This window comes from Pseudorasbora parva, chromosome 2 (assembly GCF_024679245.1).
Source record: "Pseudorasbora parva isolate DD20220531a chromosome 2, ASM2467924v1, whole genome shotgun sequence".
Lineage (NCBI taxonomy): Eukaryota > Metazoa > Chordata > Actinopteri > Cypriniformes > Gobionidae > Pseudorasbora > Pseudorasbora parva.
In genome coordinates this window covers 62454756-62475531 of record NC_090173.1, presented here as the reverse complement: position 1 = coordinate 62475531, position 20776 = coordinate 62454756, and the positions used below count along the sequence as shown (strand labels likewise).

The following is a 20776-nucleotide window of genomic DNA, read 5'->3' as shown; positions in this document are numbered from 1 at the left end:
AGCAGCAGTTGCGCTGATCGGGTGCGACGCCAGCCTTCTGCAACTCCTCGTTAGTATAGTGGACAGTATCTCCGCCTGTCACGCGGAAGACCGGGGTTCGATTCCCCGACGGGGAGGTCTAGTCCTTTACTGCTGCCCAAAGACCCATTCAAAAGTTATTGCTCCATTTACAAGTGACACAAAGAGCTGGCCAGGGACCCCGGGCGACAGTTTTGAGCAAAAGAATTGTGTTGGCCGGGAATCAAACCCGGGTCAACTGCTTGGAAGGCAGCTATGCTCACCACTATACCACCAACGCAGGCATTTTGCTTGTTTGCTGAACGCCACCTTAGGCGGTCAATGCTCCCAACACATTATCAGCGACTGTGTGCAGAGGAACTGAAACTCTGTCTGTTTGGACTCGCAACTGAAAAAAATGCATTAACCTATGGACTCTACCTACCAATCTCTTCATTGAAAAACAAGCTCTCTAATTCAGTGACATTCCACAATTTATACAGACACTTCATATTTATTTATATAATAGATGTTCTGTTGGCTTCTTTGAAGCGATATGACTCATGAGGCCGTACCTGCAAATGGGAAGCCTGTTTGCGACGAGCAGCAGTTGCGCTGATCGGGTGCAACGCCTCCTTCCGCAACTCCTCGTTAGTATAGTGGACAGTATCTCCGCCTGTCACGTGGAAGACCGGGGTTCGATTCCCCGACGGGGAGGTCTAATTCTTTACTGCTGCCCAAAGACCCATTCAAAAGTTATTGCTCCAGCTACAAGTGACACAAAGAGCTGGCCAGGGTCCCGGGAGACATTTTTGAGCAAAAGAATTGCGTTGGCCGGGAATCGAACCCGGGTCAACTGCTTGGAAGGCAGCTATGCTCACCACTATACCACCAACGCAGGCATTTTGCTTGTTTGCTGAACGCCACCTTACGCGGTCAATGCTCCCAACACATTATCAGTGACTGTGTGCAGAGGAACTGAAACTCTGTCTGTTTGGACCAGCAACTGAAAAAAATGCATTAACCTATGGACCTGACCTACCAATCTCTTCATTGAAAAACAAGCTCCCTAATTCAGTGACATTCCTCAATTTATACAGACACTTTATATTTATTTATATAATAGATGTTCTGTTGGCTTCTTTGAAGCGATATGACTCATGAGGCCGTACCTGCAAATGGGAAGGATGTTTGCGGCGAGCAGCAGTTGCGCTGATCGGGTGCGACGCCAGCCTTCTGCAACTCCTCGTTAGTATAGTGGACAGTATCTCCGCCTGTCACGCGGAAGACCGGGGTTCGATTCCCCGACGGGGAGGTCTAGTCCTTTACTGCTGCCCAAAGACCCATTCAAAAGTTATTGCTCCATTTACAAGTGACACAAAGAGCTGGCCAGGGGCCCCGGGCGACAGTTTTGAGCAAAAGAATTGTGTTGGCTGGGAATCAAACCCGGGTCAACTGCTTGGAAGGCAGCTATGCTCACCACTATACCACCAACGCAGGCATTTTGCTTGTTTGCTGAACGCCACCTTAGGCGGTCAATGCTCCCAACACATTATCAGCGACTGTGTGCAGAGGAACTGAAACTCTGTCTGTTTGGACTCGCAACTGAAAAAAATGCATTAACCTATGGACTCTACCTACCAATCTCTTCATTGAAAAACAAGCTCTCTAATTCAGTGACATTCCACAATTTATACAGACACTTCATATTTATTTATATAATAGATGTTCTGTTGGCTTCTTTGAAGCGATATGACTCATGAGGCCGTACCTGCAAATGGGAAGCCTGTTTGCGACGAGCAGCAGTTGCGCTGATCGGGTGCGACGCCTCCTTCCGCAACTCCTCGTTAGTATAGTGGACAGTATCTCCGCCTGTCACGTGGAAGACCGGGGTTCGATTCCCCGACGGGGAGGTCTAATTCTTTACTGCTGCCCAAAGACCCATTCAAAAGTTATTGCTCCAGCTACAAGTGACACAAAGAGCTGGCCATGGTCCCGGGAGACATTTTTGAGCAAAAGAATTGCGTTGGCCGGGAATCGAACCCGGGTCAACCGCTTGGAAGGCAGCTATGCTCACCACTATACCACCAACGCAGGCATTTTGCTTGTTTGCTGAACGCCACCTTACGCGGTCAATGCTCCCAACACATTATCAGTGACTGTGTGCAGAGGAACTGAAACTCTGTCTGTTTGGACTCGCAACTGAAAAAAATGCATTAACCTATGGACTCTACCTACAAATCTCTTCATTGAAAAACAAGCTCTCTAATTCAGTGACATTCCACAATTTATACAGACACTTCATATTTATTTATATAATAGATGTTCTGTTGGCTTCTTTGAAGCGATATGACTCATGAGGCCGTACCTGCAAATGGGAAGCCTGTTTGCGACGAGCAGCAGTTGCGCTGATCGGGTGCGATGCCTCCTTCCGCAACTCCTCGTTAGTATAGTGGACAGTATCTCCGCCTGTCACGCGGAAGACCGGGGTTCGATTCCCCGACGGGGAGGTCTAGTCCTTTACTGCTGCCCAAAGACCCATTCAAAAGTTATTGCTCCATTTACAAGTGACACAAAGAGCTGGCCAGGGGCCCCGGGCGACAGTTTTGAGCAAAAGAATTGCGTTGGCCGGGAATCGAACCCGGGTCAACTGCTTGGAAGGCAGCTATGCTCACCACTATACCACCAACGCAGGCATTTTGCTTGTTTGCTGAACGCCACCTTACGCGGTCAATGCTCCCAACACATTATCAGTGACTGTGTGCAGAGGAACTGAAACTCTGTCTGTTTGGACCAGCAACTGAAAAAAATGCATTAACCTATGGACCTGACCTACAAATCTCTTCATTGAAAAACAAGCTCTCTAATTCAGTGACATTCCTCAATTTATACAGACACTTTATATTTAATTATATATTACATGTTCTGTTGGCTTCTCTTTGCTTCATGTGAAGCGATATGACTCATGAGGCCGTACCTGCAAATGGGAAGCCTGTTTGCGGCGAGCAGCAGTTGCGCTGATCGGGTGCGACGCCAGCCTTCCGCAACTCCTCGTTAGTATAGTGGACAGTATCTCCGCCTGTCACGCGGAAGACCGGGGTTCGATTCCCCGACGGGGAGGTCAAATTCTTTACTGCTGCCCAAAGACCCGTTCAAAAGTTATTGCTCCATTTACAAGTGACACAAAGAGCTGGCCAGGGGCCCCGGGCGACAGTTTTGAGCAAAAGAATTGCGTTGGCCAGGAATCGAACCCGGGTCAACTGCTTGGAAGGCAGCTATGGTCACCACTATACCACCATCGCAGGCATTTTGCTTGTTTGCTGAACGCCACCTTAGGCGGTCAATGCTCCCAAAACATTTTCAGCGACTGTGTGCAGAGGAACTGAAACTCTGTCTGTTTGGACTCGCAACTGAAAAAAATGCATTAACCTATGGACTCTACCTACCAATCTCTTCATTGAAAAAGAAGCTCTCTAATTCAGTGACATTCCACAATTTATACAGACACTTCATATTTATTTATATAATAGATGTTCTGTTGGCTTCTTTGAAGCGATATGACTCATGAGGCCGTACCTGCAATTGGGAAGGATGTTTGCGGCGAGCTGCAGTTGCGCTGATCGGGTGCGACGCCAGCCTTCTGCAACTCCTCGTTAGTATAGTGGACAGTATCTCCGCCTGTCACGCGGAAGACCGGGGTTCGATTCCCCGACGGGGAGGTCTAGTCCTTTACTGCTGCCCAAAGACCCATTCAAAAGTTATTGCTCCATTTACAAGTGACACAAAGAGCTGGCCAGGGGCCCCGGGCGACAGTTTTGAGCAAAAGAATTCGTTGGTCGGGAATCGAACCCGGGTCAACTGCTTGGAAGGCAGCTATGCTCACCACTATACCACCAACGCAGGCATTTTGCTTGTTTGCTGAACGCCACCTTAGGCGGTCAATGCTCCCAACACATTTTCAGCGACTGTGTGCAGAGGAACTGAAACTCTGTCTGTTTGGACTCGCAACTGAAAAAAATGCATTAACCTATGGACTCTACCTACCAATCTCTTCATTGAAAAACAAGCTCTCTAATTCAGTGACATTCCACAATTTATACAGACACTTCATATTTATTTATATAATAGATGTTCTGTTGGCTTCTTTGAAGCGATATGACTCATGAGGCCGTACCTGCAAATGGGAAGCCTGTTTGCGACGAGCAGCAGTTGCGCTGATCGGGTGCGACGCCTCCTTCCGCAACTCCTCGTTAGTATAGTGGACAGTATCTCCGCCTGTCACGCGGAAGACCGGGGTTCGATTCCCCGACGGGGAGGTCTAGTCCTTTACTGCTGCCCAAAGACCCATTCAAAAGTTATTGCTCCATTTACAAGTGACACAAAGAGCTGGCCAGGGGCCCCGGGCGACAGTTTTGAGCAAAAGAATTGCGTTGGTTGGAATCGAACCCGGGTCAACTGCTTGGAAGGCAGCTATGCTCACCACTATACCACCAACGCAGGCATTTTGCTTGTTTGCTGAACGCCACCTTACGCGGCCAATGCTCCCAACACATTATCAGTGACTGTGTGCAGAGGAACTGAAACTCTGTCTGTTTGGACTCGCAACTGAAAAAAATGCATTAACCTATGGACTCTACCTACCAATCTCTTCATTGAAAAACAAGCTCTCTAATTCAGTGACATTCCACAATTTATACAGACACTTCATATTTATTTATATAATAGATGTTCTGTTGGCTTCTTTGAAGCGATATGACTCATGAGGCCGTACCTGCAAATGGGAAGCCTGTTTGCGGCGAGCAGCAGTTGCGCTGATCGGGTGCGACGCCAGCCTTCTGCAACTCCTCGTTAGTATAGTGGACAGTATCTCCGCCTGTCACGCGGAAGACCGGGGTTCGATTCCCCGACGGGGAGGTCTAGTCCTTTACTGCTGCCCAAAGACCCATTCAAAAGTTATTGCTCCATTTACAAGTGACACAAAGAGCTGGCCAGGGGCCCCGGGCGACAGTTTTGAGCAAAAGAATTACGTTGGTCGGGAATCGAACCCGGGTCAACTTCTTGGAAGGCAGCTATGCTCACCACTATACCACCAACGCAGGCATTTTGCTTGTTTGCCCAACGCCACCTTACGCGGTCAATGCTCCCAACACATTATCAGTGACTGTGTGCAGAGGAACTGAAACTCTGTCTGTTTGGACTCGCAACTGAAAAAAATGCATTAACCTATGGACTCTACCTACCAATCTCTTCATTGAAAAACAAGCTCTCTAATTCAGTGACATTCCTCAATTTATACAGACACTTTATATTTAATTATATATTACATGTTCTGTTGGCTTCTCTTTGCTTCTTTGAAGCGATATGACTCATGAGGCCGTACCTGCAATTGGGAAGGATGTTTGCGGCGAGCAGCAGTTGCGCTGATCGGGTGCGACGCCAGCCTTCTGCAACTCCTCGTTAGTATAGTGGACAGTATCTCCGCCTGTCACGCGGAAGACCGGGGTTCGATTCCCCGACGGGGAGGTCTAGTACTTTACTGCTGCCCAAAGACCCATTCAAAAGTTATTGCTCCATTTACAAGTGACACAAAGAGCTGGCCAGGGGCCCCGGGCGACAGTTTTGAGCAAAAGAATTGCGTTGGTCGGGAATCGAACCCGGGTCAACTGCTTGGAAGGCAGCTATGCTCACCACTATACCACCAACGCAGGCATTTTGCTTGTTTGCTGAACGCCACCTTAGGCGGTCAATGCTCCCAACACATTTTCAGCGACTGTGTGCAGAGGAACTGAAACTCTGTCTGTTTGGACTCGCAACTGAAAAAAATGCATTAACCTATGGACTCTACCTACCAATCTCTTCATTGAAAAACAAGCTCTCTAATTCAGTGACATTCCACAATTTATACAGACACTTCATATTTATTTATATAATAGATGTTCTGTTGGCTTCTTTGAAGCGATATGACTCATGAGGCCGTACCTGCAAATGGGAAGCCTGTTTGCGACGAGCAGCAGTTGCGCTGATCGGGTGCGACGCCTCCTTCCGCAACTCCTCGTTAGTATAGTGGACAGTATCTCCGCCTGTCACGCGGAAGACCGGGGTTCGATTCCCCGACGGGGAGGTCTAGTCCTTTACTGCTGCCCAAAGACCCATTCAAAAGTTATTGCTCCATTTACAAGTGACACAAAGAGCTGGCCAGGGGCCCCGGGCGACAGTTTTGAGCAAAAGAATTGCGTTGGCCGGGAATCGAACCCGGGTCAACTGCTTGGAAGGCAGCTATGCTCACCACTATACCACCAACGCAGGCATTTTGCTTGTTTGCTGAACGCCACCTTACGCGGTCAATGCTCCCAACACATTATCAGTGACTGTGTGCAGAGGAACTGAAACTCTGTCTGTTTGGACCAGCAACTGAAAAAAATGCATTAACCTATGGACCTGACCTACAAATCTCTTCATTGAAAAACAAGCTCTCTAATTCAGTGACATTCCTCAATTTATACAGACACTTTATATTTAATTATATATTACATGTTCTGTTGGCTTCTCTTTGCTTCTGTGAAGCGATATGACTCATGAGGCCGTACCTGCAAATGGGAAGCCTGTTTGCGGCGAGCAGCAGTTGCGCTGATCGGGTGCGACGCCAGCCTTCCGCAACTCCTCGTTAGTATAGTGGACAGTATCTCCGCCTGTCACGCGGAAGACCGGGGTTCGATTCCCCGACGGGGAGGTCTAATTCTTTACTGCTGCCCAAAGACCCGTTCAAAAGTTATTGCTCCATTTACAAGTGACACAAAGAGCTGGCCAGGGGCCCCGGGCGACAGTTTTGAGCAAAAGAATTGCGTTGGCCAGGAATCGAACCCGGGTCAACTGCTTGGAAGGCAGCTATGGTCACCACTATACCACCATCGCAGGCATTTTGCTTGTTTGCTGAACGCCACCTTACGCGGTCAATGCTCCCAACACATTATCAGTGACTGTGTGCAGAGGAACTGAAACTCTGTCTGTTTGGACCAGCAACTGAAAAAAATGCATTAACCTATGGACCTGACCTACAAATCTCTTCATTGAAAAACAAGCTCTCTAATTCAGTGACATTCCTCAATTTATACAGACACTTTATATTTAATTATATATTACATGTTCTGTTGGCTTCTCTTTGCTTCTGTGAAGCGATATGACTCATGAGGCCGTACCTGCAAATGGGAAGCCTGTTTGCGGCGAGCAGCAGTTGCGCTGATCGGGTGCGACGCCAGCCTTCCGCAACTCCTCGTTAGTATAGTGGACAGTATCTCCGCCTGTCACGCGGAAGACCGGGGTTCGATTCCCCGACGGGGAGGTCTAATTCTTTACTGCTGCCCAAAGACCCGTTCAAAAGTTATTGCTCCATTTACAAGTGACACAAAGAGCTGGCCAGGGGCCCCGGGCGACAGTTTTGAGCAAAAGAATTGCGTTGGCCAGGAATCGAACCCGGGTCAACTGCTTGGAAGGCAGCTATGGTCACCACTATACCACCATCGCAGGCATTTTGCTTGTTTGCTGAACGCCACCTTAGGCGGTCAATGCTCCCAAAACATTTTCAGCGACTGTGTGCAGAGGAACTGAAACTCTGTCTGTTTGGACTCGCAACTGAAAAAAATGCATTAACCTATGGACTCTACCTACCAATCTCTTCATTGAAAAAGAAGCTCTCTAATTCAGTGACATTCCACAATTTATACAGACACTTCATATTTATTTATATAATAGATGTTCTGTTGGCTTCTTTGAAGCGATATGACTCATGAGGCCGTACCTGCAATTGGGAAGGATGTTTGCGGCGAGCAGCAGTTGCGCTGATCGGGTGCGACGCCAGCCTTCTGCAACTCCTCGTTAGTATAGTGGACAGTATCTCCGCCTGTCATGCGGAAGACCGGGGTTCGATTCCCCGACGGGGAGGTCTAGTCCTTTACTGCTGCCCAAAGACCCATTCAAAAGTTATTGCTCCATTTACAAGTGACACAAAGAGCTGGCCAGGGGCCCCGGGCGACAGTTTTGAGCAAAAGAATTGCGTTGGTCGGGAATCGAACCCGGGTCAACTGCTTGGAAGGCAGCTATGCTCACCACTATACCACCAACGCAGGCATTTTGCTTGTTTGCTGAACGCCACCTTAGGCGGTCAATGCTCCCAACACATTTTCAGCGACTGTGTGCAGAGGAACTGAAACTCTGTCTGTTTGGACTCGCAACTGAAAAAAATGCATTAACCTATGGACTCTACCTACCAATCTCTTCATTGAAAAACAAGCTCTCTAATTCAGTGACATTCCACAATTTATACAGACACTTCATATTTATTTATATAATAGATGTTCTGTTGGCTTCTTTGAAGCGATATGACTCATGAGGCCGTACCTGCAAATGGGAAGCCTGTTTGCGACGAGCAGCAGTTGCGCTGATCGGGTGCGACGCCTCCTTCCGCAACTCCTCGTTAGTATAGTGGACAGTATCTCCGCCTGTCACGCGGAAGACCGGGGTTCGATTCCCCGACGGGGAGGTCTAGTCCTTTACTGCTGCCCAAAGACCCATTCAAAAGTTATTGCTCCATTTACAAGTGACACAAAGAGCTGGCCAGGGGCCCCGGGCGACAGTTTTGAGCAAAAGAATTGCGTTGGTTGGAATCGAACCCGGGTCAACTTCTTGGAAGGCAGCTATGCTCACCACTATACCACCAACGCAGGCATTTTGCTTGTTTGCTGAACGCCACCTTACGCGGCCAATGCTCCCAACACATTATCAGTGACTGTGTGCAGAGGAACTGAAACTCTGTCTGTTTGGACTCGCAACTGAAAAAAATGCATTAACCTATGGACTCTACCTACCAATCTCTTCATTGAAAAACAAGCTCTCTAATTCAGTGACATTCCACAATTTATACAGACACTTCATATTTATTTATATAATAGATGTTCTGTTGGCTTCTTTGAAGCGATATGACTCATGAGGCCGTACCTGCAAATGGGAAGCCTGTTTGCGGCGAGCAGCAGTTGCGCTGATCGGGTGCGACGCCAGCCTTCTGCAACTCCTCGTTAGTATAGTGGACAGTATCTCCGCCTGTCACGCGGAAGACCGGGGTTCGATTCCCCGACGGGGAGGTCTAGTCCTTTACTGCTGCCCAAAGACCCATTCAAAAGTTATTGCTCCATTTACAAGTGACACAAAGAGCTGGCCAGGGGCCCCGGGCGACAGTTTTGAGCAAAAGAATTGCGTTGGTCGGGAATCGAACACGGGTCAACTTCTTGGAAGGCAGCTATGCTCACCACTATACCACCAACGCAGGCATTTTGCTTGTTTGCCCAACGCCACCTTACGCGGTCAATGCTCCCAACACATTATCAGTGACTGTGTGCAGAGGAACTGAAACTCTGTCTGTTTGGACTCGCAACTGAAAAAAATGCATTAACCTATGGACTCTACCTACCAATCTCTTCATTGAAAAACAAGCTCTCTAATTCAGTGACATTCCTCAATTTATACAGACACTTTATATTTAATTATATATTACATGTTCTGTTGGCTTCTCTTTGCTTCTTTGAAGCGATATGACTCATGAGGCCGTACCTGCAATTGGGAAGGATGTTTGCGGCGAGCAGCAGTTGCGCTGATCGGGTGCGACGCCAGCCTTCTGCAACTCCTCGTTAGTATAGTGGACAGTATCTCCGCCTGTCACGCGGAAGACCGGGGTTCGATTCCCCGACGGGGAGGTCTAGTACTTTACTGCTGCCCAAAGACCCATTCAAAAGTTATTGCTCCATTTACAAGTGACACAAAGAGCTGGCCAGGGGCCCCGGGCGACAGTTTTGAGCAAAAGAATTGCGTTGGTCGGGAATCGAACCCGGGTCAACTGCTTGGAAGGCAGCTATGCTCACCACTATACCACCAACGCAGGCATTTTGCTTGTTTGCTGAACGCCACCTTAGGCGGTCAATGCTCCCAACACATTTTCAGCGACTGTGTGCAGAGGAACTGAAACTCTGTCTGTTTGGACTCGCAACTGAAAAAAATGCATTAACCTATGGACTCTACCTACCAATCTCTTCATTGAAAAACAAGCTCTCTAATTCAGTGACATTCCACAATTTATACAGACACTTCATATTTATTTATATAATAGATGTTCTGTTGGCTTCTTTGAAGCGATATGACTCATGAGGCCGTACCTGCAAATGGGAAGCCTGTTTGCGACGAGCAGCAGTTGCGCTGATCGGGTGCGACGCCTCCTTCCGCAACTCCTCGTTAGTATAGTGGACAGTATCTCCGCCTGTCACGCGGAAGACCGGGGTTCGATTCCCCGACGGGGAGGTCTAATTCTTTACTGCTGCCCAAAGACCCGTTCAAAAGTTATTGCTCCATTTACAAGTGACACAAAGAGCTGGCCAGGGGCCCCGGGCGACAGTTTTGAGCAAAAGAATTGCGTTGGCCAGGAATCGAACCCGGGTTAACTGCTTGGAAGGCAGCTATGGTCACCACTATACCACCATCGCAGGCATTTTGCTTGTTTGCTGAACGCCACCTTAGGCGGTCAATGCTCCCAAAACATTTTCAGCGACTGTGTGCAGAGGAACTGAAACTCTGTCTGTTTGGACTCGCAACTGAAAAAAATGCATTAACCTATGGACTCTACCTACCAATCTCTTCATTGAAAAAGAAGCTCTCTAATTCAGTGACATTCCACAATTTATACAGACACTTCATATTTATTTATATAATAGATGTTCTGTTGGCTTCTTTGAAGCGATATGACTCATGAGGCCGTACCTGCAATTGGGAAGGATGTTTGCGGCGAGCTGCAGTTGCGCTGATCGGGTGCGACGCCAGCCTTCTGCAACTCCTCGTTAGTATAGTGGACAGTATCTCCGCCTGTCACGCGGAAGACCGGGGTTCGATTCCCCGACGGGGAGGTCTAGTCCTTTACTGCTGCCCAAAGACCCATTCAAAAGTTATTGCTCCATTTACAAGTGACACAAAGAGCTGGCCAGGGGCCCCGGGCGACAGTTTTGAGCAAAAGAATTGCGTTGGTCGGGAATCGAACCCGGGTCAACTGCTTGGAAGGCAGCTATGCTCACCACTATACCACCAACGCAGGCATTTTGCTTGTTTGCTGAACGCCACCTTAGGCGGTCAATGCTCCCAACACATTTTCAGCGACTGTGTGCAGAGGAACTGAAACTCTGTCTGTTTGGACTCGCAACTGAAAAAAATGCATTAACCTATGGACTCTACCTACCAATCTCTTCATTGAAAAACAAGCTCTCTAATTCAGTGACATTCCACAATTTATACAGACACTTCATATTTATTTATATAATAGATGTTCTGTTGGCTTCTTTGAAGCGATATGACTCATGAGGCCGTACCTGCAAATGGGAAGCCTGTTTGCGACGAGCAGCAGTTGCGCTGATCGGGTGCGACGCCAGCCTTCTGCAACTCCTCGTTAGTATAGTGGACAGTATCTCCGCCTGTCACGCGGAAGACCGGGGTTCGATTCCCCGACGGGGAGGTCTAGTCCTTTACTGCTGCCCAAAGACCCATTCAAAAGTTATTGCTCCATTTACAAGTGACACAAAGAGCTGGCCAGGGGCCCCGGGCGACAGTTTTGAGCAAAAGAATTGCGTTGGTCGGGAATCGAACCCGGGTCAACTTCTTGGAAGGCAGCTATGCTCACCACTATACCACCAACGCAGGCGTTTTGCTTGTTTGCCCAACGCCACCTTACGCGGTCAATGCTCCCAACACATTATCAGTGACTGTGTGCAGAGGAACTGAAACTCTGTCTGTTTGGACTCGCAACTGAAAAAAATGCATTAACCTATGGACTCTACCTACCAATCTCTTCATTGAAAAACAAGCTCTCTAATTCAGTGACATTCCTCAATTTATACAGACACTTTATATTTAATTATATATTACATGTTCTGTTGGCTTCTCTTTGCTTCTTTGAAGCGATATGACTCATGAGGCCGTACCTGCAATTGGGAAGGATGTTTGCGGCGAGCAGCAGTTGCGCTGATCGGGTGCGACGCCAGCCTTCTGCAACTCCTCGTTAGTATAGTGGACAGTATCTCCGCCTGTCACGCGGAAGACCGGGGTTCGATTCCCCGACGGGGAGGTCTAGTACTTTACTGCTGCCCAAAGACCCATTCAAAAGTTATTGCTCCATTTACAAGTGACACAAAGAGCTGGCCAGGGGCCCCGGGCGACAGTTTTGAGCAAAAGAATTGCGTTGGTCGGGAATCGAACCCGGGTCAACTGCTTGGAAGGCAGCTATGCTCACCACTATACCACCAACGCAGGCATTTTGCTTGTTTGCTGAACGCCACCTTAGGCGGTCAATGCTCCCAACACATTTTCAGCGACTGTGTGCAGAGGAACTGAAACTCTGTCTGTTTGGACTCGCAACTGAAAAAAATGCATTAACCTATGGACTCTACCTACCAATCTCTTCATTGAAAAACAAGCTCTCTAATTCAGTGACATTCCACAATTTATACAGACACTTCATATTTATTTATATAATAGATGTTCTGTTGGCTTCTTTGAAGCGATATGACTCATGAGGCCGTACCTGCAAATGGGAAGCCTGTTTGCGACGAGCAGCAGTTGCGCTGATCGGGTGCGACGCCTCCTTCCGCAACTCCTCGTTAGTATAGTGGACAGTATCTCCGCCTGTCACGCGGAAGACCGGGGTTCGATTCCCCGACGGGGAGGTCTAATTCTTTACTGCTGCCCAAAGACCCGTTCAAAAGTTATTGCTCCATTTACAAGTGACACAAAGAGCTGGCCAGGGGCCCCGGGCGACAGTTTTGAGCAAAAGAATTGCGTTGGCCAGGAATCGAACCCGGGTCAACTGCTTGGAAGGCAGCTATGGTCACCACTATACCACCATCGCAGGCATTTTGCTTGTTTGCTGAACGCCACCTTAGGCGGTCAATGCTCCCAAAACATTTTCAGCGACTGTGTGCAGAGGAACTGAAACTCTGTCTGTTTGGACTCGCAACTGAAAAAAATGCATTAACCTATGGACTCTACCTACCAATCTCTTCATTGAAAAAGAAGCTCTCTAATTCAGTGACATTCCACAATTTATACAGACACTTCATATTTATTTATATAATAGATGTTCTGTTGGCTTCTTTGAAGCGATATGACTCATGAGGCCGTACCTGCAATTGGGAAGGATGTTTGCGGCGAGCTGCAGTTGCGCTGATCGGGTGCGACGCCAGCCTTCTGCAACTCCTCGTTAGTATAGTGGACAGTATCTCCGCCTGTCACGCGGAAGACCGGGGTTCGATTCCCCGACGGGGAGGTCTAGTCCTTTACTGCTGCCCAAAGACCCATTCAAAAGTTATTGCTCCATTTACAAGTGACACAAAGAGCTGGCCAGGGGCCCCGGGCGACAGTTTTGAGCAAAAGAATTGCGTTGGTCGGGAATCGAACCCGGGTCAACTGCTTGGAAGGCAGCTATGCTCACCACTATACCACCAACGCAGGCATTTTGCTTGTTTGCTGAACGCCACCTTAGGCGGTCAATGCTCCCAACACATTTTCAGCGACTGTGTGCAGAGGAACTGAAACTGTCTGTTTGGACTCGCAACTGAAAAAAATGCATTAACCTATGGACTCTACCTACCAATCTCTTCATTGAAAAACAAGCTCTCTAATTCAGTGACATTCCACAATTTATACAGACACTTCATATTTATTTATATAATAGATGTTCTGTTGGCTTCTTTGAAGCGATATGACTCATGAGGCCGTACCTGCAAATGGGAAGCCTGTTTGCGACGAGCAGCAGTTGCGCTGATCGGGTGCGACGCCAGCCTTCTGCAACTCCTCGTTAGTATAGTGGACAGTATCTCCGCCTGTCACGCGGAAGACCGGGGTTCGATTCCCCGACGGGGAGGTCTAGTCCTTTACTGCTGCCCAAAGACCCATTCAAAAGTTATTGCTCCATTTACAAGTGACACAAAGAGCTGGCCAGGGGCCCCGGGCGACAGTTTTGAGCAAAAGAATTGCGTTGGTCGGGAATCGAACCCGGGTCAACTTCTTGGAAGGCAGCTATGCTCACCACTATACCACCAACGCAGGCGTTTTGCTTGTTTGCCCAACGCCACCTTACGCGGTCAATGCTCCCAACACATTATCAGTGACTGTGTGCAGAGGAACTGAAACTCTGTCTGTTTGGACTCGCAACTGAAAAAAATGCATTAACCTATGGACTCTACCTACCAATCTCTTCATTGAAAAACAAGCTCTCTAATTCAGTGACATTCCTCAATTTATACAGACACTTTATATTTAATTATATATTACATGTTCTGTTGGCTTCTCTTTGCTTCTTTGAAGCGATATGACTCATGAGGCCGTACCTGCAATTGGGAAGGATGTTTGCGGCGAGCAGCAGTTGCGCTGATCGGGTGCGACGCCAGCCTTCTGCAACTCCTCGTTAGTATAGTGGACAGTATCTCCGCCTGTCACGCGGAAGACCGGGGTTCGATTCCCCGACGGGGAGGTCTAGTACTTTACTGCTGCCCAAAGACCCATTCAAAAGTTATTGCTCCATTTACAAGTGACACAAAGAGCTGGCCAGGGGCCCCGGGCGACAGTTTTGAGCAAAAGAATTGCGTTGGTCGGGAATCGAACCCGGGTCAACTGCTTGGAAGGCAGCTATGCTCACCACTATACCACCAACGCAGGCATTTTGCTTGTTTGCTGAACGCCACCTTAGGCGGTCAATGCTCCCAACACATTTTCAGCGACTGTGTGCAGAGGAACTGAAACTCTGTCTGTTTGGACTCGCAACTGAAAAAAATGCATTAACCTATGGACTCTACCTACCAATCTCTTCATTGAAAAACAAGCTCTCTAATTCAGTGACATTCCACAATTTATACAGACACTTCATATTTATTTATATAATAGATGTTCTGTTGGCTTCTTTGAAGCGATATGACTCATGAGGCCGTACCTGCAAATGGGAAGCCTGTTTGCGACGAGCAGCAGTTGCGCTGATCGGGTGCGACGCCTCCTTCCGCAACTCCTCGTTAGTATAGTGGACAGTATCTCCGCCTGTCACGCGGAAGACCGGGGTTCGATTCCCCGACGGGGAGGTCTAGTCCTTTACTGCTGCCCAAAGACCCATTCAAAAGTTATTGCTCCATTTACAAGTGACACAAAGAGCTGGCCAGGGGCCCCGGGCGACAGTTTTGAGCAAAAGAATTGCATTGGCCGGGAATCGAACCCGGGTCAACTGCTTGGAAGGCAGCTATGCTCACCACTATACCACCAACGCAGGCATTTTGCTTGTTTGCTGAACGCCACCTTACGCGGTCAATGCTCCCAACACATTATCAGTGACTGTGTGCAGAGGAACTGAAACTCTGTCTGTTTGGACCAGCAACTGAAAAAAATGCATTAACCTATGGACCTGACCTACAAATCTCTTCATTGAAAAACAAGCTCTCTAATTCAGTGACATTCCTCAATTTATACAGACACTTTATATTTAATTATATATTACATGTTCTGTTGGCTTCTCTTTGCTTCTGTGAAGCGATATGACTCATGAGGCCGTACCTGCAAATGGGAAGCCTGTTTGCGGCGAGCAGCAGTTGCGCTGATCGGGTGCGACGCCAGCCTTCCGCAACTCCTCGTTAGTATAGTGGACAGTATCTCCGCCTGTCACGCGGAAGACCGGGGTTCGATTCCCCGACGGGGAGGTCTAATTCTTTACTGCTGCCCAAAGACCCGTTCAAAAGTTATTGCTCCATTTACAAGTGACACAAAGAGCTGGCCAGGGGCCCCGGGCGACAGTTTTGAGCAAAAGAATTGCGTTGGCCAGGAATCGAACCCGGGTCAACTGCTTGGAAGGCAGCTATGGTCACCACTATACCACCATCGCAGGCATTTTGCTTGTTTGCTGAACGCCACCTTACGCGGTCAATGCTCCCAACACATTATCAGTGACTGTGTGCAGAGGAACTGAAACTCTGTCTGTTTGGACCAGCAACTGAAAAAAATGCATTAACCTATGGACCTGACCTACAAATCTCTTCATTGAAAAACAAGCTCTCTAATTCAGTGACATTCCTCAATTTATACAGACACTTTATATTTAATTATATATTACATGTTCTGTTGGCTTCTCTTTGCTTCTGTGAAGCGATATGACTCATGAGGCCGTACCTGCAAATGGGAAGCCTGTTTGCGGCGAGCAGCAGTTGCGCTGATCGGGTGCGACGCCAGCCTTCCGCAACTCCTCGTTAGTATAGTGGACAGTATCTCCGCCTGTCACGCGGAAGACCGGGGTTCGATTCCCCGACGGGGAGGTCTAATTCTTTACTGCTGCCCAAAGACCCGTTCAAAAGTTATTGCTCCATTTACAAGTGACACAAAGAGCTGGCCAGGGGCCCCGGGCGACAGTTTTGAGCAAAAGAATTGCGTTGGCCAGGAATCGAACCCGGGTCAACTGCTTGGAAGGCAGCTATGGTCACCACTATACCACCATCGCAGGCATTTTGCTTGTTTGCTGAACGCCACCTTAGGCGGTCAATGCTCCCAAAACATTTTCAGCGACTGTGTGCAGAGGAACTGAAACTCTGTCTGTTTGGACTCGCAACTGAAAAAAATGCATTAACCTATGGACTCTACCTACCAATCTCTTCATTGAAAAAGAAGCTCTCTAATTCAGTGACATTCCACAATTTATACAGACACTTCATATTTATTTATATAATAGATGTTCTGTTGGCTTCTTTGAAGCGATATGACTCATAAGGCCGTACCTGCAATTGGGAAGGATGTTTGCGGCGAGCAGCAGTTGCGCTGATCGGGTGCGACGCCAGCCTTCTGCAACTCCTCGTTAGTATAGTGGACAGTATCTCCGCCTGTCATGCGGAAGACCGGGGTTCGATTCCCCGACGGGGAGGTCTAGTCCTTTACTGCTGCCCAAAGACCCATTCAAAAGTTATTGCTCCATTTACAAGTGACACAAAGAGCTGGCCAGGGGCCCCGGGCGACAGTTTTGAGCAAAAGAATTGCGTTGGTCGGGAATCGAACCCGGGTCAACTGCTTGGAAGGCAGCTATGCTCACCACTATACCACCAACGCAGGCATTTTGCTTGTTTGCTGAACGCCACCTTAGGCGGTCAATGCTCCCAACACATTTTCAGCGACTGTGTGCAGAGGAACTGAAACTCTGTCTGTTTGGACTCGCAACTGAAAAAAATGCATTAACCTATGGACTCTACCTACCAATCTCTTCATTGAAAAACAAGCTCTCTAATTCAGTGACATTCCACAATTTATACAGACACTTCATATTTATTTATATAATAGATGTTCTGTTGGCTTCTTTGAAGCGATATGACTCATGAGGCCGTACCTGCAAATGGGAAGCCTGTTTGCGACGAGCAGCAGTTGCGCTGATCGGGTGCGACGCCTCCTTCCGCAACTCCTCGTTAGTATAGTGGACAGTATCTCCGCCTGTCACGCGGAAGACCGGGGTTCGATTCCCCGACGGGGAGGTCTAGTCCTTTACTGCTGCCCAAAGACCCATTCAAAAGTTATTGCTCCATTTACAAGTGACACAAAGAGCTGGCCAGGGGCCCCGGGCGACAGTTTTGAGCAAAAGAATTGCGTTGGTTGGAATCGAACCCGGGTCAACTTCTTGGAAGGCAGCTATGCTCACCACTATACCACCAACGCAGGCATTTTGCTTGTTTGCTGAACGCCACCTTACGCGGCCAATGCTCCCAACACATTATCAGTGACTGTGTGCAGAGGAACTGAAACTCTGTCTGTTTGGACTCGCAACTGAAAAAAATGCATTAACCTATGGACTCTACCTACCAATCTCTTCATTGAAAAACAAGCTCTCTAATTCAGTGACATTCCACAATTTATACAGACACTTCATATTTATTTATATAATAGATGTTCTGTTGGCTTCTTTGAAGCGATATGACTCATGAGGCCGTACCTGCAAATGGGAAGCCTGTTTGCGGCGAGCAGCAGTTGCGCTGATCGGGTGCGACGCCAGCCTTCTGCAACTCCTCGTTAGTATAGTGGACAGTATCTCCGCCTGTCACGCGGAAGACCGGGGTTCGATTCCCCGACGGGGAGGTCTAGTCCTTTACTGCTGCCCAAAGACCCATTCAAAAGTTATTGCTCCATTTACAAGTGACACAAAGAGCTGGCCAGGGGCCCCGGGCGACAGTTTTGAGCAAAAGAATTGCGTTGGTCGGGAATCGAACCCGGGTCAACTTCTTGGAAGGCAGCTATGCTCACCACTATACCACCAACGCAGGCATTTTGCTTGTTTGCCCAACGCCACCTTACGCGGTCAATGCTCCCAACACATTATCAGTGACTGTGTGCAGAGGAACTGAAACTCTGTCTGTTTGGACTCGCAACTGAAAAAAATGCATTAACCTATGGACTCTACCTACCAATCTCTTCATTGAAAAACAAGCTCTCTAATTCAGTGACATTCCTCAATTTATACAGACACTTTATATTTAATTATATATTACATGTTCTGTTGGCTTCTCTTTGCTTCTTTGAAGCGATATGACTCATGAGGCCGTACCTGCAATTGGGAAGGATGTTTGCGGCGAGCAGCAGTTGCGCTGATCGGGTGCGACGCCAGCCTTCTGCAACTCCTCGTTAGTATAGTGGACAGTATCTCCGCCTGTCACGCGGAAGACCGGGGTTCGATTCCCCGACGGGGAGGTCTAGTACTTTACTGCTGCCCAAAGACCCATTCAAAAGTTATTGCTCCATTTACAAGTGACACAAAGAGCTGGCCAGGGGCCCCGGGCGACAGTTTTGAGCAAAAGAATTGCGTTGGTCGGGAATCGAACCCGGGTCAACTGCTTGGAAGGCAGCTATGCTCACCACTATACCACCAACGCAGGCATTTTGCTTGTTTGCTGAACGCCACCTTAGGCGGTCAATGCTCCCAACACATTTTCAGCGACTGTGTGCAGAGGAACTGAAACTCTGTCTGTTTGGACTCGCAACTGAAAAAAATGCATTAACCTATGGACTCTACCTACCAATCTCTTCATTGAAAAACAAGCTCTCTAATTCAGTGACATTCCACAATTTATACAGACACTTCATATTTATTTATATAATAGATGTTCTGTTGGCTTCTTTGAAGCGATATGACTCATGAGGCCGTACCTGCAAATGGGAAGCCTGTTTGCGACGAGCAGCAGTTGCGCTGATCGGGTGCGACGCCTCCTTCCGCAACTCCTCGTTAGTATAGTGGACAGTATCTCCGCCTGTCACGCGGAAGACCGGGGTTCGATTCCCCGACGGGGAGGTCTAGTCCTTTACTGCTGCCCAAAGACCCATTCAAAAGTTATTGCTCCATTTACAAGTGACACAAAGAGCTGGCCAGGGGCCCCGGGCGACAGTTTTGAGCAAAAGAATTGCGTTGGCCGGGAATCGAACCCGGGTCAACTGCTTGGAAGGCAGCTATGCTCACCACTATACCACCAACGCAGGCATTTTGCTTGTTTGCTGAACGCCACCTTACGCGGTCAATGCTCCCAACACATTATCAGTGACTGTGTGCAGAGGAACTGAAACTCTGTCTGTTTGGACCAGCAACTGAAAAAAATGCATTAACCTATGGACCTGACCTACAAATCTCTTCATTGAAAAACAAGCTCTCTAATTCAGTGGCATTCCTCAATTTATACAGACACTTTATATTTAATTATATATTACATGTTCTGTTGGCTTCTCTTTGCTTCTGTGAAGCGATATGACTCATGAGGCCGTACCTGCAAATGGGAAGCCTGTTTGCGGCGAGCAGCAGTTGCGCTGATCGGGTGCGACGCCAGCCTTCCGCAACTCCTCGTTAGTATAGTGGACAGTATCTCCGCCTGTCACGCGGAAGACCGGGGTTCGATTCCCCGACGGGGAGGTCTAATTCTTTACTGCTGCCCAAAGACCCGTTCAAAAGTTATTGCTCCATTTACAAGTGACACAAAGAGCTGGCCAGGGGCCCCGGGCGACAGTTTTGAGCAAAAGAATTGCGTTGGCCAGGAATCGAACCCGGGTCAACTGCTTGGAAGGCAGCTATGGTCACCACTATACCACCATCGCAGGCATTTTGCTTGTTTGCTGAACGCCACCTTACGCGGTCAATGCTCCCAACACATTATCAGTGACTGTGTGCAGAGGAACTGAAACTCTGTCTGTTTGGACCAGCAACTGAAAAAAATGCATTAACCTATGGACCTGACCTACAAATCTCTTCATTGAAAAACAAGCTCTCTAATTCAGTGACATTCCTCAATTTATACAGACACTTTATATTTAATTATATATTACATGTTCTGTTGGCTTCTCTTTGCTTCTGTGAAGCGATATGACTCATGAGGCCGTACCTGCAAATGGGAAGCCTGTTTGCGGCGAGCAGCAGTTGCGCTGATCGGGTGCGACGCCAGCCTTCCGCAACTCCTCGTTAGTATAGTGGACAGTATCTCCGCCTGTCACGCGGAAGACCGGGGTTCGATTCCCCGACGGGGAGGTCTAATTCTTTACTGCTGCCCAAAGACCCGTTCAAAAGTTATTGCTCCATTTACAAGTGACACAAAGAGCTGGCCAGGGGCCCCGGGCGACAGTTTTGAGCAAAAGAATTGCGTTGGCCAGGAATCGAACCCGGGTCAACTGCTTGGAAGGCAGCTATGGTCACCACTATACCACCATCGCAGGCATTTTG

The 20776-nt window shown here is 48.3% G+C and overlaps 35 non-coding genes across 35 annotated transcripts; 31 read left to right on the top strand and 4 right to left on the bottom strand.

Moving 5' to 3' along the window:
* The first annotated feature begins 44 nt into the window (after nt 1-44).
* Nucleotides 45-116, top strand: trnad-guc (transfer RNA aspartic acid (anticodon GUC)). The gene has a single exon. It is a non-coding gene; the product is annotated as a tRNA-Asp (tRNA).
* A 707-nt stretch (nt 117-823) lies between these two features.
* trnag-ucc (transfer RNA glycine (anticodon UCC)) lies at nt 824-895 on the bottom strand. The gene has a single exon. It is a non-coding gene; the product is annotated as a tRNA-Gly (tRNA).
* Nucleotides 896-1240: 345 nt separating this feature from the next.
* On the top strand, nt 1241-1312 carry trnad-guc (transfer RNA aspartic acid (anticodon GUC)). The gene has a single exon. It is a non-coding gene; the product is annotated as a tRNA-Asp (tRNA).
* Nucleotides 1313-2435: 1123 nt separating this feature from the next.
* trnad-guc (transfer RNA aspartic acid (anticodon GUC)) lies at nt 2436-2507 on the top strand. Its single transcript has one exon. It is a non-coding gene; the product is annotated as a tRNA-Asp (tRNA).
* A 110-nt stretch (nt 2508-2617) lies between these two features.
* On the bottom strand, nt 2618-2689 carry trnag-ucc (transfer RNA glycine (anticodon UCC)). Its single transcript has one exon. It is a non-coding gene; the product is annotated as a tRNA-Gly (tRNA).
* A 356-nt stretch (nt 2690-3045) lies between these two features.
* Nucleotides 3046-3117, top strand: trnad-guc (transfer RNA aspartic acid (anticodon GUC)). Its single transcript has one exon. It is a non-coding gene; the product is annotated as a tRNA-Asp (tRNA).
* A 527-nt stretch (nt 3118-3644) lies between these two features.
* Nucleotides 3645-3716, top strand: trnad-guc (transfer RNA aspartic acid (anticodon GUC)). The gene has a single exon. It is a non-coding gene; the product is annotated as a tRNA-Asp (tRNA).
* A 525-nt stretch (nt 3717-4241) lies between these two features.
* On the top strand, nt 4242-4313 carry trnad-guc (transfer RNA aspartic acid (anticodon GUC)). Its single transcript has one exon. It is a non-coding gene; the product is annotated as a tRNA-Asp (tRNA).
* Nucleotides 4314-4839: 526 nt separating this feature from the next.
* Nucleotides 4840-4911, top strand: trnad-guc (transfer RNA aspartic acid (anticodon GUC)). Its single transcript has one exon. It is a non-coding gene; the product is annotated as a tRNA-Asp (tRNA).
* A 537-nt stretch (nt 4912-5448) lies between these two features.
* trnad-guc (transfer RNA aspartic acid (anticodon GUC)) lies at nt 5449-5520 on the top strand. Its single transcript has one exon. It is a non-coding gene; the product is annotated as a tRNA-Asp (tRNA).
* Nucleotides 5521-6046: 526 nt separating this feature from the next.
* Nucleotides 6047-6118, top strand: trnad-guc (transfer RNA aspartic acid (anticodon GUC)). Its single transcript has one exon. It is a non-coding gene; the product is annotated as a tRNA-Asp (tRNA).
* Nucleotides 6119-6228: 110 nt separating this feature from the next.
* On the bottom strand, nt 6229-6300 carry trnag-ucc (transfer RNA glycine (anticodon UCC)). Its single transcript has one exon. It is a non-coding gene; the product is annotated as a tRNA-Gly (tRNA).
* A 355-nt stretch (nt 6301-6655) lies between these two features.
* trnad-guc (transfer RNA aspartic acid (anticodon GUC)) lies at nt 6656-6727 on the top strand. The gene has a single exon. It is a non-coding gene; the product is annotated as a tRNA-Asp (tRNA).
* Nucleotides 6728-7264: 537 nt separating this feature from the next.
* On the top strand, nt 7265-7336 carry trnad-guc (transfer RNA aspartic acid (anticodon GUC)). The gene has a single exon. It is a non-coding gene; the product is annotated as a tRNA-Asp (tRNA).
* Nucleotides 7337-8461: 1125 nt separating this feature from the next.
* trnad-guc (transfer RNA aspartic acid (anticodon GUC)) lies at nt 8462-8533 on the top strand. Its single transcript has one exon. It is a non-coding gene; the product is annotated as a tRNA-Asp (tRNA).
* A 526-nt stretch (nt 8534-9059) lies between these two features.
* trnad-guc (transfer RNA aspartic acid (anticodon GUC)) lies at nt 9060-9131 on the top strand. Its single transcript has one exon. It is a non-coding gene; the product is annotated as a tRNA-Asp (tRNA).
* A 537-nt stretch (nt 9132-9668) lies between these two features.
* On the top strand, nt 9669-9740 carry trnad-guc (transfer RNA aspartic acid (anticodon GUC)). Its single transcript has one exon. It is a non-coding gene; the product is annotated as a tRNA-Asp (tRNA).
* A 526-nt stretch (nt 9741-10266) lies between these two features.
* Nucleotides 10267-10338, top strand: trnad-guc (transfer RNA aspartic acid (anticodon GUC)). The gene has a single exon. It is a non-coding gene; the product is annotated as a tRNA-Asp (tRNA).
* A 527-nt stretch (nt 10339-10865) lies between these two features.
* trnad-guc (transfer RNA aspartic acid (anticodon GUC)) lies at nt 10866-10937 on the top strand. The gene has a single exon. It is a non-coding gene; the product is annotated as a tRNA-Asp (tRNA).
* Nucleotides 10938-11464: 527 nt separating this feature from the next.
* On the top strand, nt 11465-11536 carry trnad-guc (transfer RNA aspartic acid (anticodon GUC)). The gene has a single exon. It is a non-coding gene; the product is annotated as a tRNA-Asp (tRNA).
* Nucleotides 11537-12073: 537 nt separating this feature from the next.
* trnad-guc (transfer RNA aspartic acid (anticodon GUC)) lies at nt 12074-12145 on the top strand. The gene has a single exon. It is a non-coding gene; the product is annotated as a tRNA-Asp (tRNA).
* Nucleotides 12146-12671: 526 nt separating this feature from the next.
* Nucleotides 12672-12743, top strand: trnad-guc (transfer RNA aspartic acid (anticodon GUC)). The gene has a single exon. It is a non-coding gene; the product is annotated as a tRNA-Asp (tRNA).
* Nucleotides 12744-13270: 527 nt separating this feature from the next.
* Nucleotides 13271-13342, top strand: trnad-guc (transfer RNA aspartic acid (anticodon GUC)). The gene has a single exon. It is a non-coding gene; the product is annotated as a tRNA-Asp (tRNA).
* Nucleotides 13343-13867: 525 nt separating this feature from the next.
* On the top strand, nt 13868-13939 carry trnad-guc (transfer RNA aspartic acid (anticodon GUC)). The gene has a single exon. It is a non-coding gene; the product is annotated as a tRNA-Asp (tRNA).
* A 537-nt stretch (nt 13940-14476) lies between these two features.
* trnad-guc (transfer RNA aspartic acid (anticodon GUC)) lies at nt 14477-14548 on the top strand. The gene has a single exon. It is a non-coding gene; the product is annotated as a tRNA-Asp (tRNA).
* Nucleotides 14549-15074: 526 nt separating this feature from the next.
* trnad-guc (transfer RNA aspartic acid (anticodon GUC)) lies at nt 15075-15146 on the top strand. Its single transcript has one exon. It is a non-coding gene; the product is annotated as a tRNA-Asp (tRNA).
* A 537-nt stretch (nt 15147-15683) lies between these two features.
* On the top strand, nt 15684-15755 carry trnad-guc (transfer RNA aspartic acid (anticodon GUC)). The gene has a single exon. It is a non-coding gene; the product is annotated as a tRNA-Asp (tRNA).
* Nucleotides 15756-16292: 537 nt separating this feature from the next.
* On the top strand, nt 16293-16364 carry trnad-guc (transfer RNA aspartic acid (anticodon GUC)). Its single transcript has one exon. It is a non-coding gene; the product is annotated as a tRNA-Asp (tRNA).
* A 1125-nt stretch (nt 16365-17489) lies between these two features.
* trnad-guc (transfer RNA aspartic acid (anticodon GUC)) lies at nt 17490-17561 on the top strand. Its single transcript has one exon. It is a non-coding gene; the product is annotated as a tRNA-Asp (tRNA).
* Nucleotides 17562-18087: 526 nt separating this feature from the next.
* trnad-guc (transfer RNA aspartic acid (anticodon GUC)) lies at nt 18088-18159 on the top strand. Its single transcript has one exon. It is a non-coding gene; the product is annotated as a tRNA-Asp (tRNA).
* A 537-nt stretch (nt 18160-18696) lies between these two features.
* Nucleotides 18697-18768, top strand: trnad-guc (transfer RNA aspartic acid (anticodon GUC)). The gene has a single exon. It is a non-coding gene; the product is annotated as a tRNA-Asp (tRNA).
* Nucleotides 18769-19294: 526 nt separating this feature from the next.
* Nucleotides 19295-19366, top strand: trnad-guc (transfer RNA aspartic acid (anticodon GUC)). Its single transcript has one exon. It is a non-coding gene; the product is annotated as a tRNA-Asp (tRNA).
* A 110-nt stretch (nt 19367-19476) lies between these two features.
* On the bottom strand, nt 19477-19548 carry trnag-ucc (transfer RNA glycine (anticodon UCC)). Its single transcript has one exon. It is a non-coding gene; the product is annotated as a tRNA-Gly (tRNA).
* A 355-nt stretch (nt 19549-19903) lies between these two features.
* On the top strand, nt 19904-19975 carry trnad-guc (transfer RNA aspartic acid (anticodon GUC)). The gene has a single exon. It is a non-coding gene; the product is annotated as a tRNA-Asp (tRNA).
* A 537-nt stretch (nt 19976-20512) lies between these two features.
* trnad-guc (transfer RNA aspartic acid (anticodon GUC)) lies at nt 20513-20584 on the top strand. The gene has a single exon. It is a non-coding gene; the product is annotated as a tRNA-Asp (tRNA).
* The last annotated feature ends 192 nt before the right edge of the window (nt 20585-20776 follow it).